This window comes from Bos mutus, chromosome 12 (assembly GCF_027580195.1).
Source record: "Bos mutus isolate GX-2022 chromosome 12, NWIPB_WYAK_1.1, whole genome shotgun sequence".
Lineage (NCBI taxonomy): Eukaryota > Metazoa > Chordata > Mammalia > Artiodactyla > Bovidae > Bos > Bos mutus.
Genome location: NC_091628.1, coordinates 18,852,036 through 18,873,350, shown reverse-complemented (window position 1 = coordinate 18,873,350; position 21,315 = coordinate 18,852,036). Strand labels below are relative to the sequence as shown.

The following is a 21,315-nucleotide window of genomic DNA, read 5'->3' as shown; positions in this document are numbered from 1 at the left end:
TCTTAGAGGCACTTAAGATCTATATCTTTTACTTGTTTTTTTCTGTGTTATCCAAAAGAATATTGTATGTATGGATGAATCACCACCATCTTTTCATGCCTGTTCTTTCAGGAACGTTTTGGCTATTTTAATGAGGGCCCATAATGGAGAAGGCAATGGCACCCCACTCCAGTACTCTGGCCTGGAAAATCCCATGGACAGAGGAGCCTGGTAGGCTGCAGTCCATGGGGTCGCTAAGAGTCGGACACGACTGTGCGACTTCACTTTCACTTTTCACTTTCATGCATTGGAGAAGGAAATGGCAACCCACTCCAGTGTTCTTGCCTGGAGAATCCCAGGGACAGGGGAGCCTGGTGGGCTGCCATCTATGGGGTCGCACAGAGTTGGACACGACTGAAGCAACTTAGCAGCAGCATACTTAGATAAAGCCCGAAACAAAGAGAGACCTGGAAAAGCTAGACTTAGTCTTCCTAAGAAGACTGAAAAGACAGAAGAGGGCTGTGAACAAGGATGTGATTGTGTATTTTGGGTGGTTTTTTTTTTTAAATAATTTTATATATTTTTGGCTGTTCTGCGTCTTCATCGCTGCGAGCAGGCTTTCCCTAGCTGCCGCGAGCGGGGGCTACTCTAGATGCAGTGCGTGGGCTTCTCACTGCCGGGGCTTCCCTTGTGGACTACCACAGGCTCAACAGTTGGGGCACTCGGCCTAGTTGGTCTGTGGCATGTGGGATCTTCCCAGACCAGGGATCAACTGCATTGGCAGGCTGATTCTTTACCGCCCTGAGCCACTAGGGAAGCTCGTGATTTTATTTTTGACGTACAGAAAGTGCTGTTATGGGGCTTCCTTGGCAGTCCAGTGGTTAAGACTGTGCTTCAGTGCAGGGGGCGTGATTTTGACCCCTGGTTGGGGAACTAAGATCCCATATGCCATTTGGGGTGGCCAAAAAATTAAAAAATAAAAATACTAAAAAAAATTATTTTAAAAAGAAAGTGTTATTATATGACTACCTAATTAAAGCAAAGTACAGCAAAATGAGCAGCCTAGCCGGCGCTAAGCCTCTTCAGACACTCCTTTGTATCAGTCCCAGAGTTGACGGAGGAAAGCACTGACTCACAGAAAGGGTGAGTAACTTCACCCGATCAAACGGCTGCAGCAGAGCCAGGATTGAGGGCCAGGTCTGACCCCAGAGTCTAGGCTGCACGCCTGGGCCGCCTCCCTCCAAGCCTGCTCTTCAGCTCCACCCCCAGGACAGACACATCCTTCATCATGGCCCCCAGGGAAAAGAGGAAATCCTGCTGAAGGAGAACTCAGCAGGAAGATTTCAAAAGCTAGCTTCATTTCAGGGGGTAGCTTTGTTCCACGTGGTTGTCTGATGTTGGAAGAAGACATTAGACCTACATGTGGGACAAGAGATTCCATCTTGAATTTCTGGATCCTTTTGAGCAATCTCTTGACTCTGAAAAACGAAAGTGAAAGTGTCAGTTGCTCAGTCGTGTCTGACTCTTTGCGACCCACCAGGCTCCTCTGTCCATGGGATTCTCCAGGCAAGAATACTGGCATAGGTTGCCATGCCCTCCTCCAGGGGATCTTCCGACCCAGAGATCAAACCCGTGTCTCCTGCGTTGGGAGGTGGGTTCTTTACCACTGGCACCACCTGGAAGCCTGTGGTCAACTGCAGGATGGCTCAATTCACTGTAGAGCTCCCCTGGCGGAGCCCAGATTTGCAGCAGCTGAAGGAGAGGGTGCCCGGCTGGGGCTGGACCCTGACGACAGGCCCAGCCAGGAAGCCTGAGCTGTCATGGCTCCACCTGCCCAGTGAAAGGGTGGCTGCCACCTCACTTCCATTTGCAACGCTGCCAACTTTCTTTTGAGCCCAACCAGGCAGGAGAGGAGACCCTGGAAGCCTGTTGCACTCAGTTAAATGGACATGTTCCAGACTCCCCGTGTAGGTGCTGTACTGGGGGCTGTGTTCTCACATCCTCTTAGCATCTTACCCCTTGAGGACCTCTGGCTGGTTTTGCCTCTTAAATGACACAACAGGGTTGTGTGGAGTTGCTGGAACTACACAGACAGCAGGGAGAACCATACCTGGACTGTATCCCAGCTCCACAACAAGGATTCGATCTTGAGAATCACTCACCTTCATTTTCCTACCCGTAACACGGAGGGGAAAGAGCAGCTGCTTCACAGAGAGTCAGCGAGATTAAATCTGTGATGTGCCAATCCAGGGTCACTCCCATGTTGACTCCCGCAGCTAGCCCTCGGGTTCACGGCCAGTGGGAGAGGGAGTCACGCTCCAGTGTGGAGTCCGGGTGGAAGGGGCCACGGGCAGGAAACACATGTGGCCAGAGATGACAGGTGTGTGCCCTGAGCACTGAGCGTGTGGACACGGGGAGGGATCTCGGAGGGGAGCCTTCAGTGGCGCCTCAAGGGTTTAGGGCCATCATGGAGGCAGCTGGCGTTTCAGCAGGAAGTGACCTGCATCCTGCCTGTCAGAGCAGTGTCGGTCTGGAGGGCAGTGGCCTGGCCTGGGGAGTGCTGAGCGAAGGGGTGCAAGACAAGGAGGAGCCTCTAAGAGCAACTATGGCCGATCTGAGCCTTCTCTGGGTTGACCTGATTCCAGGTGCTTCACAGATACTAAACTCAAACCTTAGAACTTCCTGTGAGGCAAGAGCTCTTATGATCCAGACTTTACAAATGCGGGAACCAAGGCTGAGAGAGCGTGGGTCACTTGCCGGGCCTTGTCCGGTAAGCCCGTGGTGGGGCAAGGTTCAAACCCAGGGGCCAGAGGCAGGAGCCTTGGAACCTGTGAGATAACTTAGGACTTGACATTGACTGGGCTTAGTTCCACATCCCTTCTCAAAGATCAGGGCGTTAAGAGCACGTGAAATTTGGCTAAAAGGATTCCTGGGAGGTGGCCTCTCGGGACAAATAAGAGACTGCTGTTTGAGGTGACAGCGAAGAGGAGATTCAGCTTGCTAATCCAGGTCCAGGTGCTTCTTTCCAGAAAAATATCTCCTCTAAAAAGTCACAGTCACCTGGCCCAGTGTGCCCAGTGCATAGAGATGCCATGTGAAGGACCCCACGACGCCCAGGTCAACTGGCAAACTGCAGCTTTTATGGAAGATGACAAATGACCATCTAGCATCATACGCCTTCAGGTTGGTTGGTTTGCGCTTTGGGACATGCCCACGTGACACAGAACACTTGGATAAACATGTAAAAAAACTCCCCGTGAACCAGAGACGCAGGTGTTCGATGTCAAGAAGACAACACGGTCGGATGACTGGCAGCTTCTCTTTCTTCCTGCTTCTCATCCAGTCAGTTCAGTTCAGTCGCTCAGTCGTGTCTGACTCTCTGCGACCCCATGGACTGCAGCACGCCAGGCCTCCCCGTCCATCTCCAACTCTCGGAGCTTGCTCAAGCTCATGTCCATTAAGTCCAGATGCCATCCAACTATCTCATCTGCTTCTCATCCAAGGACCTGCTGTATTTAAACCTTACCTTGCTTCAGTGCCCTTCCCCGCCCCCCACCAGCTCACTGGTTTCTATAAAAATAAAAGGAGATCTGGACTCACTGATCATCTGCTGAGAATCACATCAAGTTACATCAGCTCTGATTCGATGACTTGACTCAGTAAAACTTAACAAAGACCATAGAGCATTCAGAGTCAGTGCCTCTGGCTGAACAACGGTGGACCATTTCATACCAAAGGAATGTATCTACCAGGCCTTCTCAGGCCCATTAGACAATATAAAGGATGGGAAAGAGGAGAATTCCAGTCATGAGCCCACTATTAAACACGGTTCTGCTGCTAACATTACAGAAAAGCTGCCAGCACTTGAATCCAATTATCCATTTGCTTCTGTTACTGTTACCCTGATAGCTCAGTTTCTCTGCTAGCTCAGCTGGTAAAAAATCTGCCTCCTAATGCGGGAGACCTCAGTTCGATTCCTGGGTCAGGAAGATCCACTGGCGAAGAATAGGCTACCCACTCCAAGGCCCTTCCTTGGGTTTCCCCGGGGGTGGTGTTTGCCCCCAGGAAACCTGAAAGCAAGGCATAGTCACAAACTTTCAGGAACTGTATCATTTTAAAATATTTTTTTTATGTGCGGCATTTATTGAGCTTGTTACAAGATTGCTTCTGTTGTATGTTTTGATTTTTGGGCTTCCAGGCATGTGGGATATTAGCTTGGTGACCGGGGTCAAATCTACACTCCTGCATTGGAAGGCAAAATGTTAACCACTGAATTGCCAGGGAAGCCCCATGAACTGTAACTTCTAAATGCTCTTGGCTGGGATAGAGACTCTTTGGTGACAGTAAAGCCACCACATCTTAGTTCGTCCTGCTTACCTGTTGCTTTTCCTTATCATAAACACACACACATGCACACACATGTAAAAAAGGGGGTTCCAGAGCAGGTCAGGCTTATCTTTAGAAAGCCATCATCACTAGAAATACAGGCCAAGGCTTAAAAGAGACCCTCATATTAAAAAAAAAAATAAAGGTTTCTTCATTTTTGATGACTACAAAAGTCATTAAAACAGGTCAGGGCTCAGAATCTAAGAAAGATGTTACTATTTGCAGCCTGGTTTAGTGCAGTGGTTCTCATTTCTAATACAGTAAATATTTTTATTTCTTACACAGTAAACATTGATAGGTGGCTCAGACAGTAAAAGAATCCGCCTGCAATGCAGGAGACCTGGGTTCGATTCCTGGGTTGGGAAGATTCCCTGGAGGAGGGCATGGCAACCCACTCCAGTACTCCTGCCTGGAGAGTCCCATGGACAGAGGAGCCCGGTGGGCTACAGTCCACGGGGTCGCAAAGAGTCGGACATGACCGAGCCACTAAGCAGCAAACAGTAATCGATTTAACCCAAATAAATGAATCATTTGGGTCTTTAGTAACTTTTAAAATGGTTTTATTTATCTATTGGCTGTGCTCTGGGTCTTCGCTCCTGCATGGGCTGTTCTCTAGTTGCTCAGGCTTCTCATCGCCGTGGCTTCCACTGTTGCAGAGCACAGGCTCAAGAGTTGAGGCGCACAGACTTAGTTGCTCCGTGGCATGTGGGATCTTCCTGGGTCAGAGATCGAACCTGTGTCTCCTGCACTGGCAGGCAGATTCTTTACCACTGAGTCACCAGGGAAGCCCGGGTCTTAATAAGTTTTGAGAGCGTAAAGAGGTCTTGAGACCAAAAATTCGAGAACCTCTGGTTTGGCTGAAACACGGTACATTTTGGAGTAAAACGATTTTTTAAGTTTGTTTTATCTCCCACTAGCTAGGTAACCTTAGAAATTTAACCTCAGTGGCCTTCCACTTTCTATGGGTCGAACTAATTGCCCTTGCAATTATCTGCTCAAGCATGTTTCCCTGATTACGTCTGTAGGGTTGGTTCCACAACCCCAGAACCTAGCACAGCATGACGCATGATACAGGACAGGGCCTCAGTAAATAACTGAATTGATCCGTTGATCGGTGGGGCAGATATGAGGATTACATGGGGCCATATGTGCAAAGTGCTGCTGAGGCACCTGCCTGTGGGCACGCTAAGTCGTGTCTGACTCTCTGTGACCCCATGGACCATAGTCCACCAGGTTCCTCTATCCATGGGATTCTCCAGGCAGGAGTACTGGAGTGGGTTGCCATTTCCTCCTCCAGGGGATCTTCCCCAGCCAGGGATCGAACCCAGGTCTTCTGCCTTGCAGGCAGATTCTTTACCATCTGAACCACCAGGGAAGCCCCAAGATACCTGGCACAAAGCAAGGGTCATAGGTATTCAGTAAATGTCAGATCTCTTTCCTCTCCACAAAGCTGTCCTCCGTTAATGCGCAGTTCACCTAAATAAAGTGAATATATAAAGCATTGGGTCTCAAAGTGTGGTTCCTAAACCAGCAACAGCAGTAGCACCTGAGAAATTGTCAGAGATACAAATTATTTGACTCTTAACACTAGACTCACCCAGTCAGAAACCCTGGAGGTGGGGGCCCATGGATCTACATTAAATATTGTTGGAAAGTATTGTAAAGGAGGAAGGTGGTTAGGCGGCTGAGAGGTGGAGTGTCCCTGCAGCAGGCCCTGGGACCGCACAGAGCCTCGCCTCTCCCATAAGACGTGGGGGCCAAAGTTCTCCTAGACTAAGACGCTGCCCCCAGCTCTTCATAAAGAGGAAGGCGAGGCAATTGGGGCGGGAGAGTCAGAAGAAATGAAGTAAAGTGAAAGTCGCTCAGTCGTGTCCGACTCTTTGCGACCCCATGGACTTTTACAGTCCATGAAATTCTTCAGGCCAGAAGTGTCTGGTAACCAACTCCGCCTCTTTGGGGAGAGGTTCCACCAACCCCATCCCTGAACCTAGAGGTCTGAAACCGCCGGTGCTCTGGCGCCCTCTAGCGACCCATCGCTGTGGGGTCAGCTCTCGCCCTCCCTCCTGCCTCGGTCCTCAGCCCGGGGCCTGCTAGGGCCTTTGAGCACCTGCCAGGCTGATGCTGTTCCTCCTCTCCCTCTAAGTGCAAACAAGCGTCCTCCGGAGGTTTAGGATCTCTTGGAAAAGGAAGCTCTTTTGGTCAATACGCGTCAACCCTGAGAAGGTGGATTTCTAGAATGAACCTGCAATACTGTGTTTTCCTCCCGGTGTTTGCAAGAAGAAACAGCCCAGAGTGCAGTGTGCTTGATGGCCCCTCGCTGACAGCAGCCTCTGGAGATCAGGGGCCCAGGAAAGGCCCGTCCCCTCTCTCACGGCAGTGCCCTGGCTTGTTAGGCAGGGAGGCTCCCAGCCACAAGACCTGGGCCTCTCCGAGGGACCCTGACGCATGGGATCACCATGGCTCCTGGGAAGGTGGAGAGAGTGAGGGCTGGGCACCTGGCCTGCATCAGCTGTGTGACCTGGAATCATTTCCTGACCACTCGGTGCCTAGCTTTCCAAGCAGGACACAGAGGAGGCCCTGAACCAGAGGGAAGAGTTAGTCTCCCCAAAGAACTCCTTTCCCACGGGCCCCAAGCCAAGCACAGGTGCCACAGGTCATGAGCTGATGTGCAACAAGCCAGGGAACGCAGTCCAGCACCCCGGCCCCCGGCCCTGCCTGAGGGACCCCCTTTCCCTCTTCTGTGACAGCAACTCAGAGCTGGTCCCAGCATCCTGGGATGTCTGAACTGCACTGGTGTGGCCTTTTCCACACAGCTCGGTTTCCAGGTCATTCCGACAGGGAACAAGAGCACCTGCCCGGTGTTACAGCTGCAAGGTCCCCACTTTACAAACTGCCCCATGACTTTTACAGTTGGGAGAAGTAAACATCAAAGCCCAAGACCAGCAATCTTATGCATTGATGATGCAAGTAGAAACTGGGGTAACCTCTTTGAGGGTACTTGATAATATTCAAATTTCCTCAGAATTTTAACTTGGATATTATTCCACAGATATCCCTGTGAAATTATTTTGACACACAAGATACTTGTGCAGACGGCGAAAGGTACAAGACTGAAATGACTCACATTTCCATCAACAGAGACTGATTCAGTGAATTATGACAGGGCCATAAATTCAAATACACGGTTGTATTACATATGTGTATGTGTAAAATATAAACACATATGTATATATTTTAGTTTTGCACCATGTGAATGTACTACAGATTCTAGATATTAGTTTTCAAAGTACAAAGCATCACATCTACCCTTTTAGAATGGAAATTCTAAAACTGAGGAAAAAGAGATAAATTATCTGCTAGTCTTAAATAGTAGGATATGTGCACAGAACTCAGAAACTGTGTGTGTGTGTGTGTGTGTGTGAACTTGCCTAAACAGAACTGTGCTCTTGGGAACACTTCCTGGTACTTTCCTGTGAAATGAAAACTGTTATCTTGCTGATTGAGCTCATGGGGGTCATGGGATTTAAGATGACTGATTTAATCAAAAGGGTCACTTTGATTTAAGGGGGCTGATTGATCGAACGAATTTTGTGAAGAAAAATTGCTCATGCGCAGTTTTAGCTTTCTCTTTCAAATGTCACAGCTGAATCAACCAAGTCCACAGAGAAATTACATATATTTACATTTCAAAGGATGTATAGGGGAATCTTTTATTCTATCTTCAATGAAAGATCCATTCAAAAGGAAAAAACTTTCTAAAGTGTTAATTTTACAGGCCTGGCTCAGAACATCAAAAATACATTATAACTTTGTATTTTTAACTGTGCATTTATTTGGCTCTATTGGGTTGCAGCACGGGGCCTCCTCACTGGGTATTGTGGGAATCTCTCATAGCTGCCCAGAACTCTCTAGTGGCACGCAGGCTCAGTAGTCCCTTGGCATGAAGGATCTTAAATCCCCGACCAGAGAGCAAACCTTCATCTCTTGCATTGCAAGGAGGATTCTTAACCACTGGACAACCAGGGACGTCCCTAACTTTATATTTCTTATAACTTGGAAAAGTAGAGCTCTTTCTCCTTGGAAATACATGGAGAAAAATAACAATATTTCAGGCTCATGCTTGAAACCACCTTCGCAGGGTAAAGGTGTATTGACAAAAAGAGCTTCCTTCTCCAAGAGATCCTAAACGTCTGTAGGGCACTTCACGGCGCTTAGAGGGAGGGAGGAGCGCAATCAGGCTGGCAGACGCCCAAGTGCTGGGGATGGAAGGCAGGAGGAAGGGCCGAGCGTCGGCTTTAGAGAGGACGGCCTCTAGAGGGCGCAGGGCACCAGCGGAGCCCACCTGCTTCTCCTCAGCCAGACCTCCAGGCTGCGAGATGCGGCTGGTGGAAGCCCAAGGATGTGCCCAGAGAGCAGAGGTTGGTTCCCGGGCGCCTCTGACTCTCCGGCCCAAACTGCTTGGCCTCACAGAGGCCCCTTCGGCATCCGATGGGTCACTTCCCCTCTGATCGGGTGGCTCAGGGGCTAGACGGGCTGACGGGCTGTTTCTGAAGAGGCAGGGCGCTGGACCCAGAGCTACCTGGCTTGACTCTGGGACTTGCGGCTTGCCGGCGTGGGTGTTGGCATTTGAAAAAGGGGGGATGGGGGGGTGGCGGTCCTGAACGGGCAGCCTGTAAAGGCGGCGGTATTTTGGCGGGTAGGCTGTGCTCATCCCTGCGCCCTTTCTCTCGAGAGATCCCCCCCAAACTTCTTTCTTTTCCATCTGAGCCTCTCTCCTGTCCCCACACCCCTTCTTCCCTCAGCAGAAGGGTCTCATGTATCCATCTGTTGCCCAATCACTGATCCTAGACTTGGCGTCAAAAGCTATGTGAGGTGCTGGGATCAAGGAAGAGTTCCCAACTCTTGAAGTTGCGGGCTTAAGGGGCAGACAGAGCGGTGGAGCTGGGTTAGGTGACTAAAAGCCGCCCACCTGCCCTCCATTCCGGACACCTGGCGTTTAGCGCCCGGGGCGGGGCGGGGCCTGACAACAGACCCTGCAAGTGACTGGGGGCCCAGCGCCCCGCCGCCCGGAGTGGAGCTGGGGGTCACTGCGGAGCCCGAACTCCTCGCGCCGCGACTCTGCCATCCGCCCCCGCTGAAGCCCAGACCACACCTGGGGCCGCCCTCCAGGTGCGCTGGCCCGGATCCTGCACGGCGTGGGTCGGGGTTGGGGTGGGGGGCGCGAGGCCGACTTTTGAGGCGCAGGGGGTTCGCTCCGAGCTGCGGCTGCTCCTTCGGAAGAGCGGCCCCGCAGCACCTTCCGTTCAGTTCAGTTCAGGCACTCAGTAGTGTCCGACTCCTTGCGACCCCGTGGACCGCAGCACGCCAAGCCTCCCTGTCCATCACCAACTCCCGGAGTTTACTCAAACTTGTGTCCATTGAATCGGTGATGCCATCCCACCAACTCATCCTGTGTCGTCCCCTTCTCCTCCAGCACCTTAGTCCAGGGGAATGTGGGTCTCTCTTTTCGCCCCTTTGCCCTCTGCCCGACTGGCTCGGCCCCGCGTGGAATCGGGGAGCGGGCAGGACAGAGTCCGGGCTGGAGTCAAAGAGCCCCTCCTCCTGTGGGCCGGGAGTGTGTGCGGGTGGGTGCGGGGGTCCTGGGTCTGCACCCCCGGGGGCGGGATTCAGCCTCCTAACCTGCCCCCACCTTACAGTGGAATTTCCAGTAATACTTAATTGCCTCTCGAGTTCTCAGGCTTAAAATTGATCCATAGATTCGCAAGTCCCTTGATTTAGCCAAGTGGCTCTGTGCTCCTTCGCTGTTAGATCAAGTACCAGCGGGGAGGGGCCAGCGGATGCGACTGGAGGAGCCCCCGAAGCCCTGGGCTCAGCAGACTAAGGGCCGAGCCGCGCGGTCACAGAGGGCCTAGGGGTGGTCGAGGATGATAGTTAATTGTAAATGGAATTATTTTATTTCTTCCTAATATTTGGTCACTATTGTACTGTGATGCTGGGCAAGATTGAGGGCAGAAGGAGAAAGGGGACAGAGGATGAGATGGTTGGATGGCATCATCCACTCTGGACCTGAGTTTGAGCAAACTCCAGGAGATGGTGAAGGACAAAGGAAGCCTGGCGTGCTGCAGTCAAAGGGGTCATGAGAGTCAGACACCACTTAGCGACTGAATGATAAAAGATTGTATTAATATGTAATGCAGCTGACTTTTGTATGTTGATTCTGACCCTACAACCTTATTGTACTTACGACTACTATTAATACCATTGGGGGCGGGAGCCATATAAAGGTCACGTTTTCTGAAAACAGAAGAAGCAGCTTTACTTTTCCTCTCCATTTTGGATGCCTTTCTATTTCTTATTTTCTGTCAGATTCCTCTGCTTAGGACTTCAGTACTGTCTGTAATAAGAGTCGTGAGTGTGGATAGCCTTATCTTGTTCCTGATTTTACAGGAAAAGCTCTGAATTTTTCATTTGGGATGGAACCGGGTCTCTTGCATCTCCTCCGTTTGGCAGGCAGATTCTTTACCACTGCACGACCTGGGAAGCCCATATATCTGTTAGGTTTACTTTTCTAAGGCTTCCCTGATGGTTCAGTTGGTAAGGAGTCTGCCTGCAAGGTGGGAGACCCGGGTTTGATCCCTGGTTGAGGAAGATCCGTGGGAGAAGGAAATGGCTAACCCACTCCAGTATTCTTGCTTGGAGAATCCCATGGACCGAGGGGGTCACAAAGAGTTGGACATGACTGAGTGACTAACACTTTTACTTTTCGTTATGCAGGTCAGTGTTTTTCATTAACTTTCTGCCTGGAGATCTATCCGTGTTTACAGATGGGATATTGAAGTACCTTGCTATTCATTACTGCTCCTTTGTAGGTAGTTTTGTCATATTTGCTCTAAGTATCTACATGTTCCTGTGCTGGGTGCACATATATTTGTAATAGTCTCTTGATAATTTGACCCCTTTCTCACTGTAGGGAAACAGTCTTTGCTTCTTGTGACTGATTTGGATGGAAAACATGTACTAAGTACAGTTATTCCCACTGTCTTTTGGGCTGCTATATGCATGGAATATATTTTCACATCCTCTCACTTTAATCTATATATGTCCTTATGTTGAATTAAGTCTCTTGTAAACAGCATATTGCACGTTCTTTTTAAAATTACTGTTTTATTTTGGACATGCCGCTTGGCCTGCAGGATCCTTGTTCCCCAACCAGGGATAGTACCCAGGTTCCCATCAGTGAAAGTACAGGAACTTAACCTCTAGATCTCCGGGGAATTCCCTGTAGGTTCCTTTCTTAAATTAATTCAGTCACTTTGTGTCATTTAATTGGAGAATTCCATCCATTAATGTTTAAGCTGTTGATAAGGATTTTCATTGTTTTCTGTTTGTTGTTGTTCTGAAGGAGGAAACAACAGGCTCTGTCTTGAAAGCAGTCCACCTAGGGCCGGACTGTGGACTTTGAGCTACATGCACAGTATCTATGGAAACGACATACCAACTGGAAAACCAGGCCCCCAGAAGGAAGCACCCCAGGGCTCTCCATTGCCTAAAAGAATACCCTAATTATCTGTGTAACCAAAGAGAATCATACATTCTATTATGCTTACTGGGGTATGACCACAGGCCTACTGATAATTGTCCACTGTTAACTACCTAGGCTTAAGACATATGAATCACGGGTTAACTTTGATTTTATCTTTCTTTTTCCTTTGTTCAGACTAGTTTCAGGGAATTTGGGGTATATAAAGTTTTCACAAAAACTGGTCGGGGTCTTTGCCTAAGAGGAGACTCTGCCTTGGGCCTGCAGGTGTAATAAACTGCACTCTACTATCTGCATTGTCCTGAGTGAGTTTGTTTTCTGGGAAGCTGGCTACAACAGTTCCTTTAGGGTTTGTTTTTTTTTTTTTGATATGGTATGAATTAATTCTTTGTCTTTTGTGTAGCTATAGTAGATTTTTCCTTTGTAGTTTCCATGAAATGTATGTAAAGTATCTTGTATGTAAAATATATTTAAGTTAATAACTAACCTTTAATTTCATAAAATATTTCATGTAAACCATAAATTATCCTCAGAAAAATACTTATATATGTGTTTGTATATATATACACACACACAGACATACACAAATATCCATTACACATTTGGATATTGGTATATTTTTCTTTACATGTAAGATTTCTTATTATATTTAAGGAAGTTGTTTTTTCCTTTTCTTCAGTTATTTTTTCCTGTTTTATCTATATGAGGAGTTCATGATAATTTTATTCATATGAGCACTTTCCACATGTGGTATTAGATTTATTTTTATTTTCTTTTATACCTTTAAAATCGCAGCCTCCTTTTAATATACCTTTTTAACTGATGTGTCTATGTGAACTGTGTAAGCCCCAGCTCTTCATAAAGAGGAAGGCGAGGCAATTGGGGCGGGAGAGTCAGAAGAAATGAAGTAAAGTGAAAGTCGCTCAGTCGTGTCCGACTCTTTGCGACCCCATGGACTTTTACAGTCCATGAAATTCTTCAGGCCAGAAGTGTCTGGTAACCAACTCCGCCTCTTTGGGGAGAGGTTCCACCAACCCCATCCCTGAACCTAGAGGTCTGAAACCGCCGGTGCTCTGGCGCCCTCTAGCGACCCATCGCTGTGGGGTCAGCTCTCGCCTCCCTCCTCCTGCCTCGGTCCTCAGCCCGGGGCCTGCTAGGGCCTTTGAGCACCTGCCAGGCTGATGCTGTTCCTCCTCTCCCTCTAAGTGCAAACAAGCGTCCTCCGGAGGTTTAGGATCTCTTGGAAAAGGAAGCTCTTTTGGTCAATACGCGTCAACCCTGAGAAGGTGGATTTCTAGAATGAACCTGCAATACTGTGTTTTCCTCCGGTGTTTGCAAAAGAAAAACAGCCCAGAGTGCAGTGTGCTTGATGGCCCTCGCTGACAGCAGCCTCTGGAGATCAGGGGCCCAGGAAAGGCCCGTCCCCTCTCTCACGGCAGTGCCCTGGCTTGTTAGGCAGGGAGGCTCCCAGCCACAAGACCTGGGCCTCTCCGAGGGACCCTGACGCATGGGATCACCATGGCTCCTGGGAAGGTGGAGAGAGTGAGGGCTGGGCACCTGGCGTGCATCAGCTGTGTGACCTGGAATCATTTCCTGACCACTCGGTGCCTAGCTTTCCAAGCAGGACACAGAGGAGGCCCTGAACCAGAGGAAAGAGTTAGTCTCCCCAAAGAACTCCTTTCCCACGGGCCCCAAGCCAAGCACAGGTGCCACAGGTCATGAGCTGATGTGCAACAAGCCAGGGAACGCAGTCCAGCACCCCGGCCCCCGGCCCTGCCTGAGGGACCCCCTTTCCCTCTTCTGTGACAGCAACTCAGAGCTGGTCCCAGCATCCTGGGATGTCTGAACTGCGCTGGTGTGGCCTTTTCCACACAGCTCAGTTTCCAGGTCATTCCGACAGGGAACAAGAGCACCTGCCCGGTGTTACAGCTGCAAGGTCCCCACTTTACAAACTGCCCCATGACTTTTACAGTTGGGAGAAGTGAACATCAAAGCCCAAGACCAGCAATCTTATGCATTGATGATGCAAGTAGAAACTGGGGTAACCTCTTTGAGGGTACTTGATAATATTCAAATTTCCTCAGAATTTTAACTTCTGGATATTATTCCACAGATATCCCTGTGAAATTATTTTGACACACAAGATACTTGTGCAGACGGCGAAGGTACAAGACTGGAAATGACTCACATTTCCATCAACAGAGACTGATTCAGTGAATTATGACAGGGCCATAAATTCAAATACACGGTTGTATTACATATGTGTATGTGTAAAATATAAACACATATGTATATATTTTAGTTTTGCACCATGTGAATGTACTACAGATTCTAGATATTAGTTTTCAAAGTACAAAGCATCACATCTACCCTTTTAGAATGGAAATTCTAAAACTGAGGAAAAAGAGATAAATTATCTGCTAGTCTTAAATAGTAGGATATGTGCACAGAACTCAGAAACTGTGTGTGTGTGTGTGTGTGTGTGTGTGAACTTGCCTAAACAGAACTGTGCTCTTGGGAACACTTCCTGGTACTTTCCTGTGAAATGAAAACTGTTATCTTGCTGATTGAGCTCATGGGGGTCATGGGATTTAAGATGACTGATTTAATCAAAAGGGTCACTTTGATTTAAGGGGGCTGATTGATCGAACAATTTTGTGAAGAAAAATTGCTCATGCAGTTTTTAGCTTTCTCTTTCAAATGTCACAGCTGAATCAACCAAGTCCACAGAGAAATTACATATATTTACATTTCAAAGGATGTATAGGGAATCTTTTTTATTCTATCTTCAATGAAAGATCCATTCAAAAGGAAAAAACTTTCTAAAGTGTTAATTTTACAGGCCTGGCTCAGAACATCATCAAAATACATTATAACTTTGTATTTTTAACTGTGCATTTATTTGGCTCTATTGGGTTGCAGCACGGGGCCTCCTCACTGGGTATTGTGGGAATCTCTCATAGCTGCCCAGAACTCTCTAGTGGCACGCAGGCTCAGTAGTCCCTTGGCATGAAGGATCTTAAATCCCCGACCAGAGAGCAAACCTTCATCTCTTGCATTGCAAGGAGGATTCTTAACCACTGGACAACCAGGGACGTCCCTAACTTTATATTTCTTATAACTTGAAAAGTAGAGCTCTTTCTCCTTGGAAATACATGGAGAAAATAACAATATTTCAGGCTCATGCTTGAAACCACCTTCGCAGGGTAAAGGTGTATTGACAAAAAGAGCTTCCTTCTCCAAGAGATCCTAAACGTCTGTAGGGCACTTCACGGCGCTTAGAGGGAGCGGAGGAGCGCAATCAGGCTGGCAGACGCCCAAGTGCTGGGGATGGAAGGCAGGAGGAAGGGCCGAGCGTCGGCTTTAGAGAGGACGGCCTCTAGAGGGCGCAGGGCACCAGCGGAGCCCACCTGCTTCTCCTCAGCCAGACCTCCAGGCTGCGAGATGCGGCTGGTGGAAGCCCAAGGATGTGCCCAGAGAGCAGAGGTTGGTTCCCGGGCGCCTCTGACTCTCCGGCCCAAACTGCTTGGCCTCACAGAGGCCCCTTCGGCATCCGATGGGTCACTTCCCCTCTGATCGGGTGGCTCAGGGGCTAGACGGGCTGACGGGCTGTTTCTGAAGAGGCAGGGCGCTGGACCCAGAACTACCTGGCTTGACTCTGGGACTTGCGGCTTGCCGGCGTGGGTGTTGGCATTTGAAAAAGGGGGGATGGGGGGGTGGCGGTCCTGAACGGGCAGCCTGTAAAGGCGGCGGTATTTTGGCGGGTAGGCTGTGCTCATCCCTGCGCCCTTTCTCTCGAGAGATCCCCCCCAAACTTCTTTCTTTTCCATCTGAGCCTCTCTCCTGTCCCCACACCCCTTCTTCCCTCAGCAGAAGGGTCTCATGTATCCATCTGTTGCCCAATCACTGATCCTAGACTTGGCGTCAAAAGCTATGTGAGGTGCTGGGATCAAGGAAGAGTTCCCAACTCTTGAAGTTGCGGGGGCTTAAGGGGCAGACAGAGCGGTGGAGCTGGGTTAGGTGACTAAAAGCCGCCCACCTGCCCTCCATTCCGGACACCTGGCGTTTAGCGCCCGGGGCGGGCGGGGCCTGACAACAGACCCTGCAAGTGACTGGGGCCCAGCGCCCGCCGCCCGGAGTGGAGCTGGGGTCACTGCGGGCCCGAACTCCTCGCGCCGCGACTCTGCCATCCGCCCCCCGCTGAAGCCCAGACCACACCTGGGGCCGCCCTCCAGGTGCGCTGGCCCGGATCCTGCACGGCGTGGGTCGGGGTTGGGGTGGGGCGCGAGGCCGACTTTGAGGCGCAGGGGTTCGCTCCGAGCTGCGGCTGCTCCTTCGGAAGAGCGGCCCCGCAGCACCTTCCGTTCAGTTCAGTTCAGGCACTCAGTAGTGTCCGACTCTTGCGACCCCGTGGACCGCAGCACGCCAAGCCTCCCTGTCCATCACCAACTCCCGGAGTTTACTCAAACTTGTGTCCATTGAATCGGTGATGCCATCCCACCAACTCATCCTGTGTCGTCCCCTTCTCCTCCAGCACCTTAGTCCAGGGGAATGTGGGTCTCTCTTTTCGCCCCTTTGCCCTCTGCCCGACTGGCTCGGCCCCGCGTGGAATCGGGGAGCGGGCAGGACAGAGTCCGGGCTGGAGTCAAAGAGCCCTCCTCCTGTGGGCCGGGAGTGTGTGGGGTGGGTGCGGGGTCCTGGGTCTGCACCCCCGGGGGCGGGATTCAGCCTCCTAACCTGCCCCCACCTTACAGTGGAATTTCCAGTAATACTTAATTGCCTCTCGAGTTCTCAGGCTTAAAATTGATCCATAGATTCGCAAGTCCCTTGATTTAGCCAAGTGGCTCTGTGCTCCTTCGCTGTTAGATCAAGTACCAGCGGGGAGGGGCCAGCGGATGCGACTGGAGGAGCCCCCGAAGCCCTGGGCTCAGCAGACTAAGGGCCGAGCCGCGCGGTCACAGAGGGCCTAGGGGTGGTCGAGGATGATAGTTAATTGTAAATGGAATTATTTTATTTCTTCCTAATATTTGGTCACTATTGTACTGTGATGCTGGGCAAGATTGAGGGCAGAAGGAGAAAGGGGCGACAGAGGATGAGATGGTTGGATGGCATCATCCACTCTGGACCTGAGTTTGAGCAAACTCCAGGAGATGGTGAAGGACAAGGAAGCCTGGCGTGCTGCAGTCCAAGGGGTCGCAGAGAGTCAGACACCACTTAGCGACTGAATGATAAAAGATTGTATTAATATGTAATGCAGCTGACTTTTGTATGTTGATTCTGACCCTACAACCTTATTGTACTTACGACTACTATTAATACCATTGGGGGCGGGGAGCCATATATAAGGTCACGTTTTCTGAAAACAGAAGAAGCAGCTTTACTTTTTCCTCTCCATTTTGGATGCCTTTCTATTTCTTATTTTCTGTCAGATTCCTCTGCTTAGGACTTCAGTACTGTCTGTAATAAGAGTCGTGAGTGTGGATAGCCTTATCTTGTTCCTGATTTTACAGGAAAAGCTCTGAATTTTTCACTTGGGATGGAACCCGGGTCTCTTGCATCTCCTCCGTTTGGCAGGCAGATTCTTTACCACTGCACGACCTGGGAAGCCCATATATCTGTTAGTTTTACTTTTCTAAGGCTTCCCTGATGGTTCAGTTGGTAAGGAGTCTGCCTGCAAGGTGGGAGACCCGGGTTCAATCCTTGGTTGAGGAAGATCTGTGGGAGAAGGAAATGGCTAACCCACTCCAGTATTCTTGCTTGGAGAATCCCATGGACCGAGGGGTCACAAAGAGTTGGACATGACTGAGTGACTAACACTTTTTACTTTTCGAAAGCGTTATGCAGGTCAGTGTTTTTCATTAACTTTCTGCCTGGAGATCTATCCGTGTTTACAGATGGGATATTGAAGTACCTTGCTATTCATTACTGCTCCTTTGTAGGTAGTTTTGTTCATATTTGCTCTAAGTATCTACATGTTCCTGTGCTGGGTGCACATATATTTGTAATAGTCTCTTGATAATTTGACCCCTTTCTCACTGTAGGGAAACATTCTTTGCTTCTTGTGACTGATTTGGATGGAAAACATGTACTAAGTACAGTTATTCCCACTGTCTTTTGGGCTGCTATATGCATGGAATATATTTTCACATCCTCTCACTTTAATCTATATATGTCCTTATGTTGAATTAAGTCTCTTGTAAACAGCATATTGCACGTTCTTTTTAAAATTACTGTTTTATTTTGGACATGCCGCTTGGCCTGCAGGATCCTTGTTCCCCAACCAGGGATAGTACCCAGGTTCCCATCAGTGAAAGTACAGGAACTTAACCTCTAGATCTCCGGGGAATTCCCTGTAGGTTCCTTTCTTAAATTAATTCAGTCACTTTGTGTCATTTAATTGGAGAATTCCATCCATTAATGTTTAAGCTGTTGATAAGGATTTTCATTGTTTTCTGTTTGTTGTTGTTCTGAAGGAGGAAACAACAGGCTCTGTCTTGAAAGCAGTCCACCTAGGGCCGGACTGTGGACTTTGAGCTACATGCACAGTATCTATGGAAACGACATACCAACTGGAAAACCAGGCCCCAGAAGGAAGCACCCAGGGCTCTCCATTGCCTAAAAGAATACCCTAATTATCTGTGTAACCAAAGAGAATCATACATTCTATTATGCTTACTGGGGTATGACCACAGGCCTACTGATAATTGTCCACTGTTAACTACCTAGGCTTAAGACATATGAATCACGGGTTAACTTTGATTTTATCTTTCTTTTTCCTTTGTTCAGACTAGTTTCAGGGAATTTGGGGTATATAAAGTTTTCACAAAAACTGGTCGGGGTCTTTGCCTAAGAGGAGACTCTGCCTTGGGCCTGCAGGTGTAATAAACTGCACTCTACTATCTGCATTGTCCTGAGTGAGTTTGTTTTCTGGGAAGCTGGCTACAACAGTTCCTTTAGGGTTTTTTTTTTTTTTTTTTGGATATGGTATGAATTAATTCTTTGTCTTTTTGTGTAGCTATAGTAGATTTTTCCTTTGTAGTTTCCATGAAATGTATGTAAAGTATCTTGTATGTAAAATATATTTAAGTTAATAACTAACCTTTAATTTCATAAAATATTTCATGTAAACCATAAATTATCCTCAGAAAAATACTTATATATGTGTTTGTATATATATACACACACACAGACATACACAAATATCCATTACACATTTGGATATTGGTATATTTTTTTTTTTACATGTAAGATTTCTTATTATATTTAAGAGTTGTTTTTTCCTTTTCTTCAGTTATTTTTTCCTGTTTTATCTATATGAGGAGTTCATGATAATTTTATTCATATGAGCACTTTCCACATGTGGTATTAGATTTATTTTTATTTTCTTTTATACCTTTAAAATCGCAGCCTCCCTTTTAATATACCTTTTAACTGATGTGTCTATGTGAACTGTGTACGAAATACTTATGCTATAGTCTTTAAAATATTTTGTCTTATTTTCTGTAACGAATTTCCATCTGTTATTCGGACTTATTAGATATAGATCCACATGCTCTACAAATGGAGATGACTTTAATTCTTCTTTTCCAGTAGTAATTCCTTTACTACTCAAACTGTTGTTAGGGGTTCCTGTCTACTAGTAATCTTTCTGACAATTACAGGAAATTAATGTATAGGTGAACTCGTGGGTATTGGAGATTTCTTTGGGTACATAAGCGTTAATATCTTTTTTATTTTTATAATTGTTCCCTGTAATATTCTACCATGCTACTTTGTGTCTATCAAGTTGATCACATGCTTTTCCTAAATTTATAAGTCAATTAGTTATATTAATATATTTCCTAACAACCGAAACATTGGATTCTTTGGTGTTAGACTCACTTAATCTTGGTATAAAGTTTTTTCCTAAGTTAGCTTTGAAAGTGAATGTCAAAGTCACTCACTAGTGTCCAACTCTTCGTGACCTCCATGGACTGTAGCCCACCAGGCTCCTCTGTCCATGGGATTCTCCAGGCAACAATACTGGAGTGGGTTGCCATGCCCTTCTCTGGGGAATCTTTCCAACCCAGGGATCGAAGCTGGGTCTCCCTTATTGCAGGCAGATGCTTTACCATTTGAGCTACCCGGGAAGCCAAAAGTTAGCTTTATTAAGGCATTATTCATTTCTTCAAGTCTAATTGAGATATCAGCATACCACATTGTATAAGTTTAAGGTCTACAACACAGAAGAACTGTACAAAAAAGATCTTAATGACCCAGATAATCACGATGGTGTGATCACTCACCTAGAGCCAGACATCCTGGAATGTGAAGTCAAGTGGGCCTTAGGAAGCATCACTACAAACAAAGCTAGTGGAAGTGATGGAATTCCAGTTGAGCTATTTCAAATCCTGAAAGATGATGCTGTGAAAATGCTGCACTCAAATGCCAGCAAATTTGGAAAATTCAGCAGTGGCCACAGGACTGGAAAAGGTCAGTTTTCATTCCAATCCCAAAGAAGGGCAATGTCAAAGAATGCTCAAACTACCACACAATTGCACTCATCTCACATGCTAGTAAAGTAATGCTCAAAATTCTCCAAGCCAGGTTTCAGCAACAAGTGAACCGTGAACTTCCAGATGTTCAAGCTGGTTTTAGAAAAGGCAGAGGAACCAGAGATCAAATTGCCAACATCCGCTGGATCATGGAAAAAGCAAGAGAGTTCCAGAAAAAACATCTACTTCTGCCTCATTGACCATGCCAAAGCCTTTGACTGTGTGGATCACAATAAACTGTGGAAAATTCTGAAAAAGATGGGCATACCAGACCACCTGATCTGCCTCTTGAGAAACCTGTATGCAGGTCAGGAAGCAACAGTTAGAACTGGACATGGAACAACAGACTGGTTCTAAATAGGAAAAGGAGTATGTCAAGGCTATATATTGTCACCCTAGTTATTTAACTTATATGCAGAGTACATCATGAGAAACGTTGGGCTGGACGAAGCACAAGCTGGAATCAAGATTCCCGGGAGAAATATCAATAACCTCAGATATGCGGATGACACCACCCTTATGGCAGAAAGTGAGGAAGAACTAAAGAGCCTCTTGATGAAAGTGAAAGAGGAGAGTGAAAAAGTTGGCTTAAAGCTCAACATTCAGAAAACGAAGATCATGGCATCGGGTCCCATCACTTCATTGCAAATAGATGGGGAAACAGTGTCAGACTTTATTTTTGGGGGCTCCAAAATCACTGCAGATGGTGACTGCAGCCATGAAATTAAAAGACGCTTACTCCTTGGAAGGAAAGTTATGACCAACCTAGACAGCATATTAAAAAGCAGAGACGTTACTTTGCCAACAAAGGTCCGTCTAGTCAAGGCTATGTATGGATGTGAGAGTTGGACTATAAAGAAAGTTGAGCACCGAAGA

General features: G+C 47.7%; 1 protein-coding gene across 1 annotated transcript in view; it reads left to right on the top strand.

Moving 5' to 3' along the window:
• Nucleotides 1-21,315, top strand: part of CAB39L (calcium binding protein 39 like) — a 120,342-nt gene that overhangs the window by 94,065 nt on the left and 4,962 nt on the right. The gene's annotated exons all lie outside the window — the stretch shown is intronic.